Here is a 25861-nt window from a genome sequence, read left to right on the forward strand (position 1 = left end):
GTTTTTCTGGGGTTTTATCTTGTTCCTTCATCTGGTACATAGCCCTCTGCCTTTTCATCTTGTCTATCTCTCTGTGAATGTGGTTTTTGTTCCACAGGCTGCAGGATTGTAGTTCTTCTTGCTTCTGCTGTCTGCCCTCTGGTGGATGAGGCTATCTAAGAGGCTTGTGCAAGTTTCCTGATGGGAGGGACTGGTGGTGGGTAGAGCTGACTGTTGCTCTGGTGGGCGGAGCTCAGTAAAACTTTAATCCACTTGACTGCCGATGGGTGGGGCTGGGTTCCCTCCCTGTTGGTTCTTTGGCCTGAGGCAACCCAACACTGGAGCCTACCTGGGCCCTTTGGTGGGGCTAATGGCAGATTCCGGGAGGGTTCACACCAAGGAGTACTTCTCAGAACTTCTGCTGCCAGTGTCCTTGTCCCTACGGTGGGCCACAGCCAACCCCCCCCCCCCCCCCGCAGGAGACCCTCCAACACTAGCAGGTAGGTCTGGTTCAGTCTCCCCTGGGGTCACTGTTCCTTCCCCTGGGTCCCGATGCGCACACTGCTTTGTGTGTGCCCTCCAAGAGTGGAGTCTCTGTTTCCCCCAGTCCTGTCGAAGTCCTGTAATCAAATCCCACTAGCATTCAAAGTCTGATTCTCTAGGAATTCCTCCTCCTGTTGCTGGACCCCCAGGTTGGGAAGCCTGACGTGGGGCTCAGAACCTTCACTCCAGTGGGTGGACTTCTGTGGTATAAGTGTTCTCCAGTTTGTGAGTCACCCACCCAGCAGTTATGGGATTTGATTTTACTCTGATTGCGCTCCTCCTACCATCTCATTGTGGCTTCTCCTTTGTCTTTGGATGTGGGGTATCTTTTTTGGTGAGTTCCAGTGTCTTCCTGTTGATGACTGTCCAGCAGCTAGTTGTGATCCTGGTGCTCTCACAAAAGGGACTGAGAGCACGTCCTTCTACTCCGCCATCTTGGTTCCAATCTGAGATGATGTAATTTTACCAGAGTTATTCCAATACAGAAGAAAAATGATTAGAAGGAAGTGTTCCAAAATGCTGTGGATGATTGTATTAGTTAGGGTGGTGGAATTAGGATCATTTATTATCTTTTCCTGAGCTCTTGGCTTGAAGAAAGTCCTAATTCAAGAGGAGGTGGTCTATAAGGGAAGGGGTGGGGTAAACCTCAGCCTACGTCAACTACAAGGAGCCAAAGAAATACAGATATGGCCACGGATGGGCAGACCTATGGATGGGGGCCAAGAAGGAAGATTCCTCTAAAAGGTGAAGGAATAAGAACTCCCAGAGCTGAAGATTTTTGTATAATTATGACATTCACCAGACAAAAAGAAAGAAGGACAGAATGAGGAGAAAGATTGAAGAGAATAAGAGAATGCCAATGAGCGGCTCATCAGAACATGGAGAGGACATGTTTAGATCAGGAATTGGTCTGCTTAAGACAGGAATTAAGATGCAGATGTAGAGAATGGACTTGAGGACACGGGGAGGGGGAAGCGTAAGCTGGGACGAAGTGAAAGAGTATCATTGACATATATACACTACCAAATGTAAAATAGATAGCTAGTGGGAAGCAGCTGCATAGCACAGGGAGATCAGCTCGGTGCTTTGTGACCACCTAGAGGGGTGGGATAGGGAGGGTGGGAGGGAGGCGCAAGAGGGAGGGGATATGGGGATATACGTATACATATAGCTGATTCACTTCGTCATATAGCAGAAGCTAACACAACATTGTAAAGCAATTATACTCCAATAAAGATGTTAAAAAAAAAAGAATTGGTCTGCTTAATGCAAAAGTTATTTTCACTTTACTTAATGGGCTTGGTAGACAAGCTGACTCTTACATTTGCTATTTTCCTAATCTTTTTAAAGAGCATTTCCATTTTCTTTCAGACTCTGATGGAAAATCAGCTTCAGTCGCATTTTGTTACATGAACTAGCTTCAGTGAGCTCTATTAAGTTGGCTTCATAAATCAGCCTCTCCGATCCTTCATCATTTATTCTGCTCTCTCCTGGATTCTCTCCCACTTGTCTCTTTCTGGCAAGGAGTTATCCATGGTGAGCACAGGGTCCTTGATCACAGCACCAAGTGTATGATACTTTCTCACTCCTATCATCCCTCGGTCCTTTCTTTTCATTCCTCCTTTCCTAGGTCTTCGCTTTAGTGGATGTATTTTAGATACTACTTTGTTCTCAACTCTACTCCCAGACAGGACTCTGGGCCAAATCTTATCTAGATACTTCTTGTGGGTGTCTCTGTCTTTGCCTACAAACTTGGCAAGCTTCTTCAGGCAAGAGTGACATATGGTGCATTCCTAAAATAAATTCCCACAGAAAGTGTCACAAAATTGGGGCTCTCGAAGCATCCGGGGGCTGGAATTAGGTGTCAATGGTGAGAAAACTGTTAGGCAGGGCTCAAGACCAAACTTAGACAAAATTGTGAAGCTGGCAGAACTTATCTTCAGACCTACCGCCCACTCTCCTTTCAGCCCTGACCACCCTCCTCCAAGTTTTCAATGCCCACACACTCTTCCTGCATGTTCTGGTCCCCATTCCCAGGCTTGCCCAAACTGCACAGCCAGTAAGATTCTGGGTCTAATTTTCTATGCTTATGCTTATTCAAATTTACATTTAATTAGCTCTCAATCAATAATAAAAGAGCAAAAAAATTGGAACAGATACTTCACTAAAGAAGATACAGGAATGACAAGTACATGGAAAGATGATAAACATCATTAGCCATTAGGGAGATGCAAATTAAACCCATAGTGATATACCACCATATATTTACTAGAATGGTGAAGAATAAATTGCTATCCAAAATTAAATTGTTTTAAAATTAAAATGACTGATCATACTAAGTATTGGCAAGAATGTAAAGCAGCTGGAAATTCCATACACTGCTGGTGGGATGCAAAATGGTACAGCCAGTTTGGAAGATAGTGTGGACAGTTTTTTAAAAAGGTAAATATACACGGACCATATGACCCAGCCATTTCACTTCTATTTAGTTACCCAAGAGAAACAAAAGCATGTGTCCACACAAGCACTTGGATACAAGTGTTCATAGCAGCTTAATTTGGAATTGCCCCAAATTGTAAACAATCTGTATTGGTCTACTCAGGCTGCTGTAACAAAATGCCACAGACTGCATGACTTAAACAACAGAAGTTCATTTTCTCACAATTCTGGAGGCCAGAAAGTCCACAATCAAGATTTCAGCAGGGTTCTGGTTCTGTTGAGGGCTCTATTCCTTGTTTGCAGATGGCTGCTTTGTCCTTTCCTCTGATTATGCTTGGAGAGAGAGAGAGAGAGCTTTCTGGTGTTTCTTCTTCTAAGAACACTAATTGAATCCCATCAGAGCCCCACCCTTATGACTTAGTTTACCTTAATTACCTCTTAAAGACCCTAATTCCAAATACAGTCACATTGGAGGTTAGTGCTTCAATTTTGGTGGGACATACTTCAGTACATAGCACAACCCAAATGTCCATCAACAGGGGAATAAACTAACTAATTATGGTGTAGCCATATAATGGTATACTACCCATCAATTAAAAGAAATAAACTATTGCTTTACTCAGTACTGTGGATAAAACTCAAAATAATCATGCAGAGTGAAAGAAGCCAGGCAAGAAAAGAGTGTATACTAGGTATTCCCATTTGCATTTAGAAATGCAAAGTCATCATTAGCAACAGAAAGCAGATTAGTGATGGCCTGGGGGTGGGTAAAGCGGAGAGGGACAGGAGGAAGGGATTATAAAGTAGCATGAGAAAATTTATGGGCTTGGTGAGTATGTTCATTATCTTGATTGTGTCCATGATTTCGTAGGTAATGGTTTCATTACCATATCGTCTACTTTAAATATATGCAGCTTACTGTGCCAATTATACCTCAATGAAGCTGTAAAACTTTTAGATTTCATCAGCCCTCACTTGGACAAGTTTAATCCATTTGTAGCAAGGTTGGCCTCTCTTAGGTATCCTGTACAGAGCCATTTCTGGTTCCTTCCTAACTCCTTCATCTCCTTGCCTGAGCCAGGAATTTCTTGTGTTCTACCAAATACTGAGAGGCCTACCTATAAAGAAAAACAATAATCAGGTCTAGCAAAGTATTTTCTTCTAAAACATATTGTGAAATCTGAAGAAAATTGGTTTGCTCTGTATTAACTTGGCTTTGAAGAAGTGATGTGCCATGTCTGGGGATGCGAAGCTATCACCTGAGAAATCGTGTGATGATGTGATCATGAATGTATGATGTCTGCTCTGTGTACCTGTGCGTTGATGGCAGCAATTACCACTAACGTGTCTACTCAATGATTGCTGGTCTGCAACTTCATTTATAATTTCAGCATATATACGTGATGATATCCCAGGAGTTCAGGCATCATCCAGGGGCTAAAGCTAAGTCCCCAAGTTCTCAAGCTCCAATGTAGAAGATGTTTCTTGCAACCATCCCCATAGGGAGCAGGGGCTTGTGGATGCTGGTTGGGTCCCAGCAGTGACAATAACAGCCAATGTGTGTAGCCTGGTAAAAATGAGGCCTAGCTATCTCTCATTGTGAAAAGCATGGCCATTAATACTTTGCAGCTCCCGCCATCAGAAGGTGGAGTCTATTTCCCCACTTCTTGAATTTGTACTGGTCTTGTGACTTGCTTCTTGACCAATGAGATGTTGGAAAAGTGACACTGTACAAGTTCGAGAACCTAGGCCTAAGAGATCTTGCAGTTCCACCCTAGCCTTCTTGGCATGTCCCTGCAGCCATGTAGCCTGCAGTAGACAATTGAATGACATCAACTGGAGAGGAGCAGCTAGCATCAAGACCCTGGTCCTGTAAGTGAGGTCATCTTAGATCATCCTGCTTTAGTCAACCCACCAGATGACTGCAAACTCATGAGAGACCCCAGGCACGACTGGCAGAACTGCCCTCGTAAGCCCAGTCCCAATGCAGAATCATGAGCAAAAGATGGTCATTGTTGTAAGTGGCTCAGTTTTGGGGTGATTGATAGGTTATTTGTTATGCAGTCATAGGTAACTGCAATGCTTATCTAAGGACCCTTTGTGAAATCTAAGGCAGTTCCCAGGAAACTCCTTAGAACCAGTTTCTAGTGTTTTCACTGCCTTGCATCACAATAGCAGGCAAGTCACTTACCATCTGCACCTCAATTATTTTGCTATTCAGATGGGGACAGCATCATGTATTGCAGAGGCTGTGTTGTAAAAAGTTATTCTTGCGAGATGTTTCTATATGCAGTTGTGGGGGAGTGAAAAGTTTAGCTACATATTTAGAAAGTGGGTCTATTTTGATAGCGTTGGCTAATAAGTTTTCTTTGTTGAGGCTGTTCTTAAATAGACTTAATGTCAGCCTGTTCTGGTTTTACTAGCAGACAGTCTTCAGATTACTGATTACTGTCTCTTCCCTCTTGTTTACCACTGCTCCCTTCCTTCTCCCCTCCCCACGCCCTTCCTGTCATCTTTGGGGCAGGAGACCTGGGGATGTTGCAGCCTTGTACAGCTTTTATCCTTTACCTCTAGGAAAGCTTTTATCTTATTTCTATCTTTTGCTCCTAGCACTGTGCCCTACATATAATAGGTGCTCAATATATGTTGAATGATGACACTATTAAACTGCCAATGCTTGGATAGAAGGGCCTAAGGAAGGTAAAAGTTTAGTTATTTCATTAGAGAGAGAAGCTGTCTATTCAAAGAGGCACCTGCTAAAGTCTAGGATGGGTACTACAAAGGACCTTGGGGCAAATCCTGTTTTGCAAGAATTGTCTGAGTTGGCCGTTTAATTATGCAAAGATAGAGCCAGTGGTGGCCCATTGTCTTGGAGGAAGGAAGCAAATATGGCAAGCTTTGTGGCTAGGGTTTGGTCTGATGCCTTGAGTGTGGTTGACTGCTGGGAAGAGGTTGGAGAAATATGCATCGGGGGCCAAGGAGTCTACCTGAATGAAAGGTATTTAATACTCAGACTACATCTCTTTACAGTTTAATATTATTCAACACTTCCGATGCCTGAGATGGTCCCAGCTAAGGTCAGCAGGCAGGAAGTGACACCAAGGCTCCCCAAAGGGTGAATTAAATCAGTGGCAAGGGTGAGCCTAGAATGGCCATTTGGGCTCAACACTAGTACTGAGATCATCAGATTAGAAAGAATGTTGTGGGCAGAATGTGTCTAAGGCTGGAAACCCTTCCTGACCTAGTCACCTAGTACTTTGAGTGAGCTTTGGAATCAATAACTGTGTGCGTGTGTGAAACACACAGACAAAACTTCAGGATCCCAGGTCTTTAGAGGTGAGGAAAGACCGTTATAACAACCAGGGGCTAAAACTCTGGCCTAGTGTAACAGTGTGAGGAAGGACAACCTCTTTCTCTATTCCTTACACTGACAACAATTTTATCTCTGATTAAGAGTGTGGGGTGCACATAAAACTCCTAGAAGAGAACATAGGCAAAAAATTCTCTGACATGAATCATACCAACGTTTTCTCAGGTCAGTCTCCCAAGGCAACAGAAATAAAAGCAAAAATAAACAAATGGGACCTAATCAAATTTACAAGCTTTTGCATAGCAGAGGAAACCATAAACAAAACGAAAAGATAACCTATGGAATGGGAGAAAATATTTGCAAACAATGAGACCAACAAGGGCTTAAATTCCTAAATATACAAACAGCTCATACAACTCAACAACAAAAAACCAAACAACCCAATAGAAAAATAGGCAGAAGAACTAAATAGACATTTCTCCAAAGAAGACATACAGACAGCCAACAGGCACATGAAAAGATGTTCAACATTGTTAATTACTAGAGAAATGCAAATCAAAACTACAATGAGATACCACATCACACCTGTCATCATTAACAAGTCTGCAAATAACAAATGCTGGAGAGGGTGTGGAGAAAAGGGAACCCTCTTACACTGTTGATGGGAATGTACATTGGTATAGCCACTATGGAAAACAGTGTGGCGGTTCCTCAAAAAACTAAAAATAGGGCTGCTATATGATCCAGCAATCCCACTCCTGGTCATATATTTGAACAAAACTATAATTTGAAAAGATACATGCACCCCTATGTTCATAGCAGCACTATTCACAATAGCCAAGACATGAAAGCAACCTAAATGTCCATCAACAGATGAGTGGATAAAGAATATGTGGTATATATCTATCTATCTATATCTATCTATAGATATAGATATATATATATATATATATTACTCAGCCATAAAAAAAGAATGAAATAATGCCATTTGCAGCAACATGGATGGAGCTAGAAATTATCATACTAAGTGAAATAAGTCAGAAAGAGAAAGGCAAATACCATATGATATCACTTATATGTGGAATCTAAAATATGACACAAATGAACACATCTATGAAACAGAAACAGACTCGTGGACATAGAGAACAGATTTGTGGTTTCATGGGTTGGGGGAGGATGGAGTGGGAGTCTGGGATTAGCAGATGCAAACTAGTATAAATAGAATGGATAACAACAAAGTCCTACTGTATGGCACAGCGAACTATATTCAATATCCTGTGATAAACCATACTGGAAAAGAATATGAAAAAGAATGTATGTATATGTATAACTGAATCACTTTGCTGTATAGCAGAAATTAGCACAACATTCTAAATCAACTATACTTCAATTAAAAAAAAGAGTGTGGGGTGTAGAGCTGAAGTACCTGGGTGCAAACCCCAGTTCTACCAATTACTACCTTATAGTGTTGTTAAAAGGATTAAATAAGAGCTACGTGTTACTTGCTTAGAACAATACTTCATATGGAGTGAAAGATTAGTAAATGTTGGCTGTGTGCTTTCACAGGTGTAGACAAGGATCACAGGGTTGAGCAAAATGTCCTTTTTTTCAACTGTGGTCCCATGGGCAGCGATGGCAGATTCTCTGGCTCTCCCTCTGAGAGGCACTTGGAACAAGCAAGGACTGGTGCTTCGTCACGACCATCAACAGTGTGTTCCAGTGCCCATGGTACTGATTTCAGAGGATTGTCATGTCCAGGTGTGAGCTTTGACACTGTCTCTGGCCGCCTATCCTACATTACGAGCAACTTTAGGTGTCTGTCAGCCTCAAGGAGGCTCTCTTTGTCCCAGCTTCAAGGTGAGCACAGAGGTATGTGCAGGATTTCGACTATCACCAAAGGTAGCCCCAGGCAGGAAAGAAGCCCAGTTTCATATGGCAACACTGAATCCAAGCTGTCTGATAAGACATTGAATAGAAATGTGACCTAGCTTTGTATACCTTAGCTGGAGTGAAATGTCTCATCCTAACCACCACAGTGGTTCTTAAAGTGTGGTCCTGGACCAGCAGCATCACATGACCTGGGCACTGGTTAGAAATGCACAGCTTCAAGCCCCATCCCAGACTCCCTGAATCAGAAACTCAGGGGTGGGTCCCAGCAATCTCTAAGCTCTTGGGATGATTCTGGTGCTTATGAAAGAGTTGGAGAACCAGCGCTCTCCAACATCCCTGACAAATGATTGTTTGTCTGACCTCTGCTTGACCTCTTGTGATGGAGAACTCACCACCTCTGAGCATCCCCGTAAATCCGTCTTGCCCTAATCAAATTCCTTGTCATTTTTCTTTCATTGGTTCTAATTCTACCATTCACTTTGGGGAGTGGAAAAAAATAATAACTGAGTACCAGGTAACTTTGTTTACATTGTATTTAGTTAAGAGTTGAATGTACATTAAATTGTGCAATTTGAATTCTATATCCGTACAGACAATTTGCATAAAGTATGGATCTTGACTAGTAGTGGAGGCACATACTTTAGGGTTTTTGTATCCAGATTCTCTGTCAAGTATTTATCGCCCAATGGAATATTTATATATATATATATATATACAGATTAAGGAAATTCTTATATTTAAAGAAAGTGAGTTGTAGTGTGAGAGGAGGCATGAAATAGTGGAAAAACTCCGACCTAGTGGCGAAAGGACCTGAATTCTGGTCCCGGATCTGCTGTTGGTTAGCTCCATGTTATCAAGTGTGCAAGCTACTTGCTCTGCACCTTAGTTTCCTCATTTGTAAAACGAGGGGCTTGGATTAATGGTTTATTTGGGGGGATTCTATGAGTCTTACTTTGGGAGGCAACCTTTGTGAGATAAGAAATGCATTTTCATGAGGCATCTGTGTTGACTGGAAAGATTATATTAAGACAATTTATGACAAAAATCACACACCTGTTTCTCTAAGCATCACTTACAGCCTGCTTTGGAATCTGGATCCTGGTTCTTTTTGCTCTGGAAATTAGTGATAGGTGGCTTGACAGAAGAGAGAACAGGTGCGGGAGGAGCTAACAGGGGCTTTGGAGAAATGAAAGAGTTGCTTTCCTGAAATAAGCTCCAGCCTTCAGCCAAATGACTTGTGTAGATTTCCATAAAAAAAAAAAAAAAAAAAACCTCATGATGAATATAGGCTCATTAAAGGGTCTTAAAAATAGGATCAAGGCTTGGGCTGTAGGCTTGGGTGGGGAACCTGAGGCAACTTTCCTCTTTCTTCTACTTCCCTTCTCTTTTCTTCATTCATCCATGAGCATTGATCTGAAAAGGAGACAGTTCAGGACTCCTAGACTGGAAGTAACTGATTGGCCAATTTAGTTCAGAAGATACTTACTTTTTGAGTGATGGATGCTGGAGTGGCTACAGCTTTAAAGCAACAACTGAGTCCAGGGAGTGGGCTGCCCTGCTCTCAGCAGGGCACCGGGGGAACCTGTTTTATGGGGTGCTGCTATGAGATGGCTCTCTGTATGTGTCTCAACTCAAAATTCAGGTTCCCCAGGAAGAGATTCTGATTGCCCACTTAGGTCCTGTGTCCACCCCGTGATCAGGGGAGGAGTCCTGTGATGAACAGCTTCACCAAAAGACCATGGAATGGGGTAGGGCAGCTCCCCAAAAGTATGTGTGTATGTTGGGGGGGGTAAGAGTGGGGTCTAGTGGCTGCTACCAGAAGGGGAGGGGTGACGGGTAGACAAATGTCATGGTGTCCAAGGCTCCAGAGCCTCTCAGGAATAACTGCAAGTGACAGCAGCATACGGTGCCACCAAAGTGCTCCCAGGGCACAACTGGGGAATTTCAGGAGCTCTGAGAGCCAGCTGGCCTGAAGGCTGACACCCAGTGCCTGGTTTATATCATAGAATATACAGCCAACTTCTCTTCTACTTCTTATGAATCTTGTAAATAGTTGGCATTCGATAATATTCATTTACTAATTGACTGACTGAATGAATGAAAGAATGGCACAGCTCTTACATGGGCTAGGGAGGGACTTCTGTCCTACATTAGCCTGAATTGAATTTGTTTAGAAACTGCTTAATGACAAATCTTTTAGTTGCAAGGGATTGAAGGCCATCAGAGCTATCTTTAGCAAAAGATGGTCCTTACTGGGATGCCATTTCTGGCAGCCAGGGACAGACCTGAACTAAGGCCTGAATGCCAGGTAGACTCTGCCCCTTGTCTTAACTCTTCTCTAAATCTGCTCCATTTTTCCATTCAGATGTGGCAGTTTGGCATTCTTTAATTTTTCAGTCCACCTTTTCAGAAAATAGCTGTCTGTGCCTCCAGAATTTGAATCTGCTCTAATCAAGAGCCCAGGGTGACTGAGTCTGAGTTACCTTCATTCCCACTCCAAACCTAGAGCAGGGAGGCTATGTGGCCCAGCTTGGGCCAGGGGTCTGCGTCTGGCTCAATCAACCAAAATGGCCAAAGTGGCGCTTGGAGCGGGGGGCGGGTCACCATTATGATGTGGATTTGGGTATAGGAGCAGTTCTTGGAAAAGGAGAGATCTGAGCAGACAACACATCTGGTGTCTCCTACAGAAGACAAATAACATATTTGCTTACATTTGCAGTGCTTTAAGAATACTTGATATGCATGACCTCATTTGATTCTTGGCCCAACTGCCAAATCAGGTTGGCAAATCAGGTATTAATAGCCTTTCTTCCATATCTACTTTAGCTCGCTCTGCTGTGGGTTCTGCTTTTTAATTCCTGTCTCTCCCATTTGACTTTAATTTATTGAGGGCAGAGACCATATTCTGTTGATCTATAGCCCTACTACCTAGCCTGGGCTCTGTACACGGTGGCATCTTATTTATATTGATTAAGTTCAATTCCTATTTTCACAGATGAAAAGACTGAGGTCCAGAGTACTGAATAGTTTGCTATAGGACACACAGCTAGAAGGAAGAGAACCTGATGAATTGTGATGATGAATCTAGAATACATATCATTCCTCTCTATCCAGTGGAGGATTCTTAGCAATTACAGAGAAGCCCTCAAGAGCCCCCAATTATATCGTGGCTTACACTAGGTTGCCGTCTTAGAGATGGGGTCTGCAACAACTTTAAGGCAGAGGGCCCGGGCTCTGACGTCAGAGGCCTGAAGTCTGGTGGCCTCCGGGAGAACAGTTTCTGCTCTTCAGGTAGGGCCTTTGCCGGAGGAGGTAGACAAGCAGGGAAAGAAGGCAGGTTATCAAAACTTTCAGCTAGGGAATTCCCTGGTGGTCCAGTGGCTAAGACTCCGTGCTTCCATTGCAGGGGGCATGGGTTCGGTCCCTGGTCCGGGAATTAAGATCCCACATGCCACTCAGCCCGGCCAAAAAAAACCCCTTTCGGCTATCTTAGCCGTCTGACATTTGAACTTGATGGGAGAGAGAGGAGAAGGAAGGTGAGGGGAATACTGACTTTTGGGGAATTTTTCTCCTACATGACAGGAGGCTTTCAGGGACACCTACAAGCTGGGGTTGATGGTCCCCAAACTGGGTGAAATCTTCCAGTTCTACTATTTACCAAATGACCTGGGCAAGTCATGTCACCAGGGCTGTGTGAAGGCTAAATGAGAAAATGTAGGGGAAAACCCTTTATGACGGTAGATCATTATATAACCACTCTTATCTCTCTCCATTCAAAGTAGGACAACCAGGAATGTGCCAGGCAAAGATGAAGGCCAAGTCTCTTTCCTCAAAGATCTGATGGTCAAGGGAGGGGAGGAGATGGCAGTGCAAAGTGGCGAGGGCTCTGAGTGCGGGGCAGTCCTGTGTGACCCAGAGAGGAAACCTCCTGTGTGTCTTCAGGATAGTCAGGAAAGTGTTCCCAGAGTGTGGAGCTTTGGAGCTAGGTCTTCAAGGATAGGTAGGAGTCAACTAGGCAGAGGAAGTTATGTTTGCAGGAAGTAGTGAAGGATGATTTTGAAGAGATGGAATTACAAAAGGGCCTGAGGCTGATATCACTACTGTCAGATACTGTCAGAGTCATAATATTTATGCTGTATAGGCCGCACTTGGCCATCTGATTTCAGGCGTCCCAACCAGAAGACTCTTTGAAATCACAGGCTCTTAAGATGCCTTTTTCCCAGCTTGCTGGTGGTGTCCATTCCTCTGTTCATCTCCATTTCTTCAGAGCTAGAAGAGATCTCGAGGACGATCTGGTGCCATCCTCTGCTCCAAGGTAGGAATGGGCTGGTGTTATTGACGCTGCCAATGTGCGTGAGAGATGCTCCAGTCAGTAACTGGGGACATAGAACCCAGAACCGACTCTCCTAGAGCTCTTGTTCTCTATTGAGATGCTTCTCTTCTTGGGTCCCTTTTAAGTTTCAAATCTTCATTTCAGGTAATAGTTGAGGTATTATTTATTTATACTTCAAATTTCAAGTCCTTCCTTGGTAGCAGTTTATAAAAAAGGAGAGAAGCTGAGTCAGGGAAGAAACAAACAGAATGGGAGGGCTGAAGGCTTCACCAACAGGAAGATAAATTTCCTCGGCTGTTAGTGGGTTCAGCATCTGTAGCAAGCCTACCCAGTGGAAAGGCTCCTTATCCAAACCACAGGCCTTGTGAACTCTGAGACCCAGGAGCGCTATTTTCATAGTCAATGACTGGAAGGAACCTGGGTGTAGAATGTTAAGGGTTGGAGGGTTTATCAGAATCAATTGTTATTATTTTATTTTCCTCTTTCCTCTCCTTCTCACTTACCCCTATTAGTGACCTGGTGTCACGGCCCCAGAAGAGAGCAACACAGGGATGGAGGATGAGGGACGTGAGAGAGGGGAATGTGGAGCAGATGGCGTCTGCAGACCCAGCTGTAGCTCACGAGGGAGGAGGGCAGGGCAGAGAGTGGGTCACTGTTGGAGCAGCTGGAGTGACAGGGGACAAGTGGGCTGCCTGCGGTTATTAATAGGCACTCGGACATAAAGTTACGATCAGTGGCTTAACTTAGGGGGAGAACAGTCACACCCGGCCACATCTGCGCCCCACACCAAAGACACCTGGAGTGTGCAAAGTGCCTGTTCTGAACCCAGCTCGCCCAGGATAGGAAGCAGGCTGCCTCTGGTGGGAGTAGGGAGATCCTGGGAGGTTGCTCAAGCTGTATGTTGTGGTTCTGCCCCTCTCTGTAAAAAGAAGGAAGGATGGAAAGAAGGAAGGAGTGGGGGGGAAGAAGAAAGGAAGGAGGGAGGGGAGGGAGGGGAGGGAAGGAAGGGAAAGGAAGGAAGGATAGAGAGAGAGAAACACCAGGTTGCTCACATTAAAACCTAAGCTCAGGCCAAGCCCCCATAGGTTTCTATTCTCCCACACCTAGCCTCACGTCTGAGTGGGGAAATTGTCCCATTTACCCATGAGAAATTCTACATATGACGTGCTGGAGGCCCAGAAGAGGAGCAAGGGAATCTAAATGCCAAGAGGCAAGGAATAAACGCAGGCTGCCAACCCTGTTGCAGGAGGGTGGATGAGGCCTGCGATGGGGATGGTGACGGGGCGTGGGATTGAGTCCAAATCTCAGACTTCCTCTGCGCTCTCCTTGGCCCCAAACAGACATCTTCAGTCCATCCTCCGCTCCTGGAGACACCCTCTGGACCAGGGATTCTCTGAACTGGAGGCTACACTGCGTCTCAAGTGGAGGGGTTCGGCCTGGCCCTGGGCTGGGAGGGCTGAGAGCCTGCATAGCCTCCAAGCTTGAAGGGTGGGTGGGGCTGCCCCAGGTGTCACTGTTTGGCTGTCACAGCTTGGCCTGGGGACAGGTTAGCATAAGGGGGCGGGAGTCAATCTGCCTCCCCCAGTCCGGATCTGAAAGTCTTCCCATATCGGAACCTGAAAGTCTTCCTGTGCATAAACGGGTGGATCTTGGATTCTGCCCCAACTCACACCACTCCTGTAACTTAATGGCTCTGGGCCCCAGTTTATATACAAAGGGGTTATTAAAAGTACGCAGCGCATAGTTTTTTGGTGAAGATGAAATGTGAAAGGCATGAGAAGTGCTGGACACCGGCCTGACACACTGATGTGTCCAAGAAAGGTTATTTTTGCTGTTATTCTCCTCCAATCTCAGTGGGTTCTTTCACAAAGCCAGCGGACACCAGAAGACTTGGTGAGAAAGTTAACACAAAAACCAACCCTCTGGAGGAAATGGATTCCAAGTAGGAAAAGTTTGCGGATCGAAGGCTGTTACCCGTGACTGGGTCTAGGGCTTCTGCTACTTATTACTGAGTTATCACATTAAATAGCTTCCCTGAGCCTCAGTTTCCTTATTAGCAAAGTCGGTTAAAAAGAATACCTGCTTTATAGGAATTTTTTTTTGAGGGCCCAAAGAGGTAATAGAATCCTATCTGCCTTTATTGAGGGCTCACTAGACTGCAGGCACAGTTCTTAGAGCTGCCCATGCATTACCTCAATCCTTAAAACCACTTCAGATTGTGGGTGTTTACATACATCCAAACTCATCAAATTTAAAACATTAAGTATGTGCAGTTCTTTGTATATCAATTATACTGCAATAAAGCTATAGAAAAGCACTTTAGGAGGTAGGTACGATTTTTTAAATCCCCATTGTGCAGATGAAGAAACTGAGGTTTAACAGACACGTTAAGTAAATTGTCCTAGAACACACAGCCAGTCATAACAGAACTGGGATTCAAACACAGACAGTCTGGTTCTAGAAGCTATACTCCTAATCAGTGCACCTATATGCAAAAGTGTTTTTGGAACTGAAAATGCTGTTTAAATGTTGGTTGTTGTTACAAGTGGTGGCCTAGTTGGTAGGTCAGTGGCATTGTCCTTGGATGCCAAATGAGGGCATGTGAATCAACTCCTAACCTATTGCCTGGTACTCAATAAGCTCTCAGTCACTCTGCCATCCCTTGCTGTTGTCCCCAGGAGACGACAAGATGCAAAAGAAAGAATGTCAATTCCATCACGTATAAAGCTATAGGAGGGTGGAGTAGGGGGTGGATTAAGGGCAAGTAATAAAATAATAAAGAGACAGATCACACTGCTGCAAGCAATTGCACCTTACCTGGGCATCAACACAATCCAAAGAAGCAAAGAGGGGAAGTCTTCAAATCGGGATCGAGCCACCTTTAGTCCAACAGGAAGCACAAGATCATTTCCCTGACATTCCACTGGCCTGACAGGCCACCCTCTGGGGCTCCCACTGGCCCACGCGGGGCTCCATTCTGTAACCTAGAAAACACACAAACATCATCCCTCAGACCTGACCAGTGTCGCGAGACTCACGTCACGTCTGTGAGCAAAAGGTGAACAGCCTTCGACTCTGCAAGGCAGAGCCGTTTAAAAAGTTTCTTTGGATAAGTCAGACATAGAAAGACACGTACTGTATGATATCACTTATATGTGTAATCTAAAAAATACAACAAATGGGGCTTCCCTTGTAGTGCAGTGGTTAAGAATCCGCCTGCCAGTGCAGGGGACATGGGTTCGAGCCCTGGTCCGGGAAGATCCCACGTGCCACGGAGCAACTAAACCCGTGCGCCACAACTACTGAGCCTGAGCTCTAGAGCCCATGCTCACTGCAACTACTGAGACTGTGTGTTGCAACTACTGAAGCCCGGGCGCCTAGAGCCCGTGCTCCACAGTGAGAGAAGCCACTGCAGTGAGAAGCCCGTGCACTGCAAAGAAGAGTAGCCCCCACTCGCCACAACTAGGGAAAGCCCGCACGCAGCAACAAAGACCCAACGCAGCCCCCCAAAAAATAAAAATAAAAAATAAATAAAAAATACAACAAACTAGTGAATAAAACAAAAAAGAAGTAGACTCACAGATATAGAAAACAAACTAGTGGTTACCAGTGGGGGTGGGAGGGGGAATCTAGGGGTGGGGGAAAAAGGGGTTATTATATGAAACTATGTGCGTGAAACTTTTTTTTTTTTTTTACAAAGTTGGTTCTTATCGTTTTTGTTTTTTTAATTAATTAATTAATTTTTATTTTTTTTGGCTGTGTTGGGTCTCTGTTGCTGTGCGCGGTCTTTATTTGTGGCAAGCGAGGGCTACTCTTCCTTGCGGTGCGTGGGCTTCTCATTGTGGTGGCCTCTCTTGTTGTGGAGCATGGGCTGTAGGTGCACGGGCTTCAGTAGTTGTGGCTCACAGGCTCTAGAGAGCAGGCTCAGTAGTTGCAGCACACGGGCTTAGTTGCTCCACGGCATGTGGGATCGTCCCGGACCAGGGCTCGAACCCGTGTGCCCTGCATTGGCAGGCAGATTCTTAACCACTGTGCCACCAGGGAAGTCCCTGCGTGAAACTTTTGAAAATTGTAAAGCACTATAGAATTTAAAGAACCTTTCATTCAATGAAAATAAAAAACAAATTTTGGGGGGGTAGAAATCTGGAAAGCTCCATGCTAAAACAGGAAGTATTTTACCATTTGGGCTTGAATGTTTTCTATGGTGCCCTTAGTCACTTTATGGAGTTCATGTTCTCTGGACTGGGCTGTTACTACTTAACAGCTCTTGGCTGAACTCCAGACCTACATAACCAGCTGCCCACCCGACATCTCCACTTGGGGGTGGGGCGGTGATCTCACACTGAGCACGCCTAGCAGTGAGCTGCTGAGATGCCCTCTGTTCTCCATTAATGGCAATGTTATGCTTCAGTTGCTCAGGCCCAAAACCTTGGTGTCGTCCTTGACTCCTCTTTCTTTCCCACCTCTTCCAATCCACCAGCAAAGCTAGCTGCTCTACCCTCAAAATATATTTTACAGTTCTGACCACCTTTCACCACACTCCTGTCACCCCCCTTGCCTAACCTGCTGTTATATGTGTTGCCAGGATTATTGAAGAGCCTCCTCCTCTCATGCCCCTGCCCTTGTTTCTGCAGCCCATTGTGAAACTAGTGGCCTGAGTGTTCCTGTTGAAGTCGGACCACGCAACTCCCCTGCTGAACACTCTTCAATGGCTCCCATCTCATTCAAAGTGTCAACTTCAAAACACACAACGTAAGAGTTGTTGAGTTTCAGTTTTATTCAGGGACTTACTAAGGACTATAGCCCGGGAGACAGCCACTGAGCTCTGAGGAACTGCTCCAGATTAGGGAGTCAGTTTACATACAGATTTTTGGGGCTAGGGAACACATGCAGTCAAGCATGTATCTTGGTAGAAGAGTGTTGCTGGTCACAAAGAACAGATATCTCAAGTTAATGACTTTAGTGCTTTTCTATGTATGGAAGATGCAAGAATCTGGGGTCATTGAAATTCTTCCTGAGACATGTGTCTACTGTCTAGCGGCCCATTTATGCTGAGCACAGAGTGCCTCATCTTGTTTTGCATCTGAATTCCTCTCAGGGCACACTGTGAGTGGGAGAGCCCAGTGGGTTGCGACTTCACCCTGGTAGAACTGGGTGATGAGTAATGCTTTTTGTTTTTCTCTGTTCACAAAAGTAAAAGCCAAAGTCCTCTTGACTGGAAAGTACCCCATGATCTGGCCCCCCATTACCTCTCCTACTTCTTGCTACCCTGGAACTCTCATACCCATTAGGTTGGCCTCCTTGCTCTTTTCTTCAATACACAGGTACAATCCTGCCTCAGGGCCTTTGCACTGCTGTTTCCTCTGCCTGAATGCTCTTCCCCCATATCTGTATGGTTGGCTTCCTCAATTTCTTCAGATCTTTATTTCAAAAGTCACCTTGCTAAGGCCTTCTCTGGCCACTCTGAAATATAACCTTTTCTAACATTTCATCTTCTACTCTCTCCCTCCACTGTCTTTTTTCCTTTCTTAACACTGATCCCTCTGTAATAATATATTGTGTATTTTACTTGCTTATTCTATTTGTCTTTCCTATTAGAAGATGTGATTTATGAAGGGCCTTTTGTCTATTTTTGCTCACTATTGTATCTCTAGTGCCTTGAATAGTGCCTGTCACATAGTAGACACATGCGTAAATGTTTGGTGAGTAAATGAATGAATGGAATAAAAAACAAGGAACACAGAATTAGCTGTGGACCCTTTAGCAAGTAATTTGTCCTCTCTAGGCTTGGGCTTCCTTGGATGTAAAAGTGAGTCATTGCATTAGATGGCGCTAAGTTTCCCCGCAAATGACATGCAGCTAGTCCCTGAGTGAACTTGAAGAACTAGAAACAATTGTGTGGCAAGAAAGGGTCAGAAGAGGGTCTGAAGATTTGGGTTCAAGCCCCAGTGATATCCATGGTTTAGGTTTTGGTTTCCACAACAATTGAAGAGGCTCCACCCAGTGATCACGAAGGTTACTTTCAGCACTTGAAGTGTAAAACTAGGGACTTCCCTGGTGGCACAGTGGTTAAGAATCCGCCTGCCAGTGCAGGGGACACGGGTTCAAGCCCTGGTCTGGGAAGATTCCACATGCCATGGAGCAACTAAGCCCGAGCGCCACAACTACTGAGCCTGCGCTCTAGAGCCCACGAGCCACAACTACTGAGCCCGCGTGCCACAACTACTGAAGCCCATGTGCCTAGAGCCCATGCTCTGCAACAAGAGAAGCCACCACAATGAGAAGCCTGTGCACTGCAGCGAAGAGTAGCCCCCGCTCGCTGCAACTAGAGAAAGCCTGTGCGCAGCAATGAAGACCCAATGCAGCCAAAAATTAAAAATAAATAAGTTTATTAAAAAAAAAGTGTAAAACTAGAAAACAAATGTCAATAAAAAAGAGAGAAATACGGCCGCCATACTCCTCAATACCACATGGTGGCGAGGTTGTCCACCATGGTCTCTAAGAGGGCATTGCTGTGCCACGTCCATAAGTACACAGCTCCTGCTCTCATAAAATCTATTTTTCACGAATAACTGTGAGAGTTGCTCATTCATCAGATCTTACTGGTTTATTTAAATAATAACAAAAATCTTTAAATTGATTTTTTTTTCTGATAAGGGGGCATTAATCTCAAAAGCGAAACAGTGAGCTGAAGTTTCAGTTAAATCTTGGTCACCAACATGATTTAAAGACGGAGATTTGAAAAGCTGAAGAATAAAAGAAGTCTATGCCTGTGTCAGGTGAGTAAGACCACAGCTAAGCTAAACTACTGAATAGTTCTAAAAGTACCTAGCCACATGTCTGTCTGCATATAACCAAGAATGTTCCCTCCAGGAGGTGGAAAAGATAGGCAAGCAATGGACTGTTTATATTCCAGGAATTTTTGTTTGCTTGGAAGAGTCATTAAAGGCTCTGAAAAATAAAAAAGATTGTAAACAGTGATGGCATTCGCAGTGTGCCCTCAATTCATAGGAGTCATTATCAATATTGTTATTAATATTATTATTATTGTCATCCTCGGGGTCTATTTTTTTTCCCTCCTCTACCATCTCTCTAACTAGCAATAATGCTTTCAGCTTGAAATCTATTTCATTATTACCAAAAAAAAAAAAAAAGATTTTGTGGTTTTTTATTCTAATTATAATAGTATTGCATGGTTATTTTAGCTATATGGAAAATAAAAGTAAAACGAAGGCAATACAAATTACCCATACTCCACCACTCAGCTCAGAAATAACTAAAAATGAGATTTTGGGTGCTACACTTAATGCACACAGACACACGCACGCACCCACACACATTTGTAAACATATTGTATGAAGGATTTTTTTCACTACTTTTTCATTTATTGTTATACTATGCCATTTCCACATCCTTAAAATTTTTCATAATGATTATTAATAATAACATACTTTTCTGATTAGAAAATCAGTACATTTTAATGGTAGAAAATACTGAATAGTACAGGACAAAGAAAAAACAAATCACTCCTAGACTGGAGATAATCATCTAGACTGGAGATAATTATTCACATTTTTAAAAAAAAAAATTATTTATTTATTCATTTATTTATTTTTGGCCGAGTTGGGTCTTTGCTGCTGCATGCGGGTTTTGTCTAGTTGCGGCGAGCGGGGGTTACTCTTCTTTGCAGTGCACGGGCTTCCCATTGCGGTGGCTTTTCTTGTTGTGGAGCACGGGCTCTAGGTGCGCGGGGTTTAGTACTTGTGGTGTGCGGGCTCAGCAGCTGTGGCTCACGGGCTCTAGAGCGCAGGCTCAGTAGTTGTGGAGCACAGGCTTAGTGGCTACATGGCATGTGGGGATCTTCTCTTGTTGTGAAGCACGGGTTCTAGGCATGCGGGCTTCAGTAGTTGTGGCTCGTGGGCTCTAGAGTGCAGGCTCAGTAGTTGTGGTGCATGGGCTTAGTTGCTCCGTGGCATGTGGGATCTTCCTGGACCAGGGCTTGAATCCGTGTCCCCTGCATTGGCAGGCGGATTCTTAACCACTGCACCACCAGGGAAGCCCAGTTTACATTTTGATATATTTCTTTCAATAATATTAATGCAAATATACATTCCATAAAATTAGAAATATATTACATATACAGTTCTTTGTCTTGATTTATCCAATTTACTTTTAAATTTTTTTAAGATTACAACAGATAGTTTTCTATCTTTTTTTCCTTTCCACTTTATGTGATCATTTTCCCAGTCATTACATGTTCTTCAAAAACCCCAATTGTGGGCTTCCCTGGTGGCACAGTGGTTAAGAATCCGCCTGCCAATGCAGGGGACCCGGGTTTGAGCCCTGGTCCGGGAAGATCCCACATGTCACGGAGCAACTAAGCCCATAAGCCACAACTACTGAGACCGCGTGCTGCAACTACTGAAGCCTGCATGCCTAGGGCCTGTGCTCCACAACAAGAGAAGCCACAGCAATGAGAAGCTCGCGCACCGCAACAAAGAGTAGCCTCTGCTCTCCACAACTAGAGAAAGCCTGCGCAGCAACAAAGACCCAACCCAGCCAAAAATAAATAATAAAATAAATAAATTAAAAAACAAACAAACAAAAAAAACCCCAGTTGTACGGATAATCTTCCCTTTAATTCTCTTTTGATTGGACCTATTTGGGGTCCCTGACTAAAAGGCTTAAATGAAATCCTTGCAGACCCAGCATGGTGGTAAGAGGTGTAATTTCATGGAGAGCCGTCCCACGCGGCTAGCTCTGCAACCAGGCTGAAAGAAGCAAAAATTACCTTTGATCTTTTTTCCTTGATTAAAAGACTCTGTTCATTGTTAAAATGCAACTTGGTCTCCAGAGATAAGACATTGTAAACAGTTGCCATGGGACTTTCCTGGCGGTCTGGTGGTTAAAACTTTGCCTTCCAATGCAGGGGGTGTGGGTTCGAGGCCTGGTTGGGGAGCTAAGATCCCACATGCCTCCTGACCAAAAAACCAAAACACAAAACTGAAGCAATATTGTAACAAATTCAATAAAGACTTTAACAATGGTCCATATCAAAAAAAAAATCTTAAAAAATAAAATAAACAAAGAGCTGCCATGGTACAGTTGTTTTCTGAACTGAGGTTTTTGTAGGAGATGAAAGGGAGAAGAAAGGAGGGAAGATTTCTTACCATTTTGTTGTTTCAAGCCCCACTAACTCTCAGAAGACAGGAATTAAAATACTATCGAGTGTGTTAAGAACATTTACAATTTAATGAGCACCTATTATGTATTAGGTACTTCAGGGAGTCCTCCTGACTTCATCTAATCCTCAAAACAGCCTCATTCTATAACAAATGAAATGGAGACTCAGAGGAATGAAGTGCCTTGTTCACAGTGACAATGACAGTGACATTGACAATGATTTGGACCCGAGTGTTTGGCTCCAACTTCTGTCCTATCAGCCCTACCACACATTGTCCAAAACATTTACTGAATGTCATATTACTGCAAATGGGGTTTATGAATCAGGAACTAGGGCTCCTCTCCTGAAATGGTGTACTGTGAGAGGTGAGAGGGGTGGGCTGACTCTTGGAAAAGCTTAACATCTCTGCCTGAGGGATTTTAGCACCAAAGTACTTATTTAAAATACTTCCCAGAAGACCTGAGGAGAGAGTGATATTCATTTACCAAATCATGCTTTAGGCTCAAATAATAATAATAACAATAACTACTACTACTTGACAGACTCTGTGCTAAGCACATAATATACATCCTGTCATTTAATCATTCTAGGAGCCCAGTGAGATAATTATCCCCAATTTCCAGATGAGGGAGCTGGGGGGACCAGGGAATTAACTTGCCTAATTGCAAACAGTGAGTATGGATTCCGATTCAGTTAAAAGCCAAGGCCCCAAACTTTAATCATCAGTCTATGATGCCTGTTTGTTTTTTTCTCCCTCCCTCCCTTCCCTCCCTCCTTCTTTCTCCCTTTTCTTTCCTTCCTTTTTTATTTTTATTTTTTTTAAGGGAAAAACCCTGGTTTAACTCCCAGTCAAGAAGCCTCTGCAGTTTCCTAGGGTGCAATTAACTAATTACTTCCCTTGAGTGTTTCTGAATGTGATGGGTAGAGGAAAGAAGAAAATAAATACCTTGAATATCTAGTGGGTGCTAGTCAGCATGCTAAGAGCTTTTGTAGGACTTGTTTCATTTAATCCTACAAACCTCTATAAAAATCAGGTTCTATTTTTACATCTCTTTAAAAATAAGGAAACTGAGGTTCAAACAGGTACCCTGCCTCAAGTCACATGGATTTCAAAGGACAGAGCCAGGAGAAAGCATGATCTTCTGACATAAGTCCATTGCCAAGCCGCATCACCGATTGCTATTATTTTCTCCTTGCCTTATGCTATACCTTTCAGTGTGGTAGAGAAAATGATTCTTTTTGGGGTGACACTTGTCACCCCTTGCTTAATAGTGGTGAAATCTTGGTAATTCTACTTGCCTTTCAAAGTCTTTTGCAATCTGCCCTTTTTTTATTTAGTAAAGTTTATTTTCCATCACTCCCTTTTTGCTCTCTTACCTCTTCTTGGGCTGGTATTTCTGTTATTTCTATCCACTGCATTAATTTCCATTTCCACGCTTCCTATTCTCCACTAATCAAGCTGTATACACCTTTGGATGCCCGACTTAAGCACCTCCTCATCCATTCCTCATCTATTCTCATCCTCAGAGATGGTGAACATTTGATCACCTCCCAGCCCTACTCAAGAGCTTTCAGGGCTAAACTTTTATCTGCTAAACCAAACACAGACTTTTTTCTCAGCCTGGTATTCAAGTCAGTCATTCAGTCACAAATATGTACTGAGAACCAATTATGTGCCAGGAGCCCTCTAGGTGCTGGGACAACTGTGGAGAACCAGAGGGCTGCTGCCCTCATGGTGAACAAGCTAGACATTAAATAATTACAAATAGTCAATGAAATATTTACTTGTCTGAAACAAGTAATTACAAGGCCCTCGACAAATCTGGTCTCAACCTATCTTTTCAGAGTTCTTTCTCATCCTCTTACTGTATCCCTGGGCTTACTCAGGCTTCCCCACCTCTGCGGTGGGTCCATGTTCGCCCTTCAGTCCTGAATGCAGGTTCCTCCCTGTCCCCTCCATCCACTTCCAGGACTGGCTTTAGTTCTGCCTCTTCCAAGCAACATGGCTAGACAACTTCTGCTAGACAGCTTTAGCCTGAAGGATATTCCCTCATTTGAATTCCTAGCACTTATCCATTCAACAAATATTTACTGAGTGACTTCTTGAAATGTTTGGTGAATGACACTTCATGAAAGATTTAAGTTATGTGGGTAGTTAGACTTTTCCTACTGAGAGGGATCCAGGATTGTTTTTCTTCTCTTCTGAGTGGGGGAGAAGTAGAGATCAAAACTGTATCGTAAAACATACAAACTTATCAATAAGCAAAATGACAATAAAAATTGCCCAATTACTCATAATCCTACCACTTGAAAGAGATCACCACTGACAATCTTTCTCTATATCTTTTTAGTGTTTTTTTTTTTTTTTCCTGTTTGTTTCTCTCCGTGTGTCTACATCATTTTGGAAAATTCCTTCTTCCTCCAAATTAAATTTTTATCAAGAAAACCTTTCTTATGGTCTTTTTTAAAACATGAAATACCTCTACCCCCTCCTTACTTGCTCTCTTCTGCTTGGGAGTGCCATAGTTTTATTTTGAACAAAATTTAGGGAGTTTACTCAAAGACTCATCCATATCTTTTCCAGTTCACTGATCCTCTGTACAGTAAGAATCTGGACACTCTTTTAGGGCATTTACTCAGAAATTCTTTCTCAAGACCTACTGCAGTTGACCTTTGGTATGGCACTCTAACTTCTTCAAGGCCTGAAATGGGTGGGACACTCATGTGGGACACATGAGTGTAGCCATTCTCATGTACAAACCACAGAATGTCAGGCCTACAAGATCCCCTCACTTTAAGGTTGAGCAGTCGGTTAAGTACTTGCCCAAGATCTTGCAGCTGGTGGCAGCAAAGCTGGAGATGCCAGCCCTGGTTATCCTTCCAAATTGCCCCACTGTCTTCAGTGTGTCTAACAATTAACCCCAAACTATAATTAGACAAAAAACACTCAGTGAATGCCAAATATATCGGATCTATTCCTACCACGGAATGGGAAAAGTTTAGTAGAGATCAGGCTAGATCTCTCAGCATGGACTGGTTTTGAAATGTCAGAGAACCATCTCATTGGAAATCTATATTGCCATGAAAGGATTAAAGCACAGAAGAAATATTAGGGGCCATCTATCTCTTTCTTTCTTCCTTCCTTCCTTTCTTTCTTTCCTTTCTTTCTTTCTTTTTCTTCCTTCCTTCCTTCCTTCCTTTCTTTGTTTGAGAAGCGGAGGATAACAAAAGGATGTAGGAAAAGTCAGCCTTGCTCATGAACTGCAGTATCGTTCTGAATCTATATTCAGCTTTGGTTCTTAATCTGATTTCTGTTAAAGTCACTGTGATCCAAGGTGCAATTCCCCCAGGCAAAAAAATTCCAAGATTTGTAGAGAAACTGAGCCTCTTCAGAGAGACCAAGCCCGCTTCACCGACAGCTTTCCCACCCTCAGTTTGCGCTCCAGTAAAGTGGTCTTTCGTCTGAATTCTAAAAATCAACGGTATTGGAATTTCTTCTTACAGGAACCTAGGAAAGGGCGAGCTGTATGCAGTCTTCACAAAGGCGAGAACTGTAGTTTTAAGAGTTCTAAAGAACATTCCAGTGGGCCTGAAGGTCTTACTAGATGAAAGGTTACGGAAGGAGTCGGGGTGCAATTCAGTCGGACTGGAGTGGAAACTGATCCACCTGGTAGGACTAGGGCAGAGGCAGCTCCAAGAGAAGGGAAAATCCAAAGGTAAGAAGGAGCTGGGGAAGAAAGAGCTCTACCGGGGGGCGCAACCCAGCTCGCTTCTCCTCTGCTCACTCTCAGAAGCTCACTTTAGGATGAAGAACACAGGTGCTGCCCAGTGGAATCCCTACCTCTCAGCGGCAAACAAAGAGAACGGTCTCCTTCACCCTTTTTGGTCTGAATGAGGGCTCGGCTTTACCTTTGAGTATCCGCCCATCCTTCCTCAGGCGCCCAATGAGGCCGCAGCCTCTTCCTGCCGGGCGGTGTTGAACTCTCCCAGGAAACGGACAGGTACCTTGGACCAATGGTTGGAGATGCCGGGGTCCAATGGGAGAGAGAAATGGGTCAACCTGGGGTTTGAGAATGAGAGAGCCCGCACGTTGGGGAGGGGTGGGAGGGGGAGGGCGACGTAGGCGCAGGGGGTGGAGAGGGGCGGGGCGGGCGGCTGGCGGGGCAGCCCCAACCGCGGCTGG

General features: G+C 43.9%; 1 long non-coding RNA gene across 1 annotated transcript; it reads right to left on the bottom strand.

The window, feature by feature from the left end:
- Positions 1-460: 460 nt before the first annotated feature.
- On the bottom strand, positions 461-25826 carry LOC309625197. The gene is made up of 3 exons (XR_014242380.1): positions 25520-25826; positions 15312-15478; positions 461-9574 (listed from the first exon to the last, which is right to left on the bottom strand). It is a non-coding gene; the product is annotated as an uncharacterized lncRNA (long non-coding RNA).
- Positions 25827-25861: the final 35 nt, after the last annotated feature.

Source organism: Balaenoptera borealis, assembly GCF_965194805.1.
Source record: "Balaenoptera borealis genome assembly, chromosome: 3".
Lineage (NCBI taxonomy): Eukaryota > Metazoa > Chordata > Mammalia > Artiodactyla > Balaenopteridae > Balaenoptera > Balaenoptera borealis.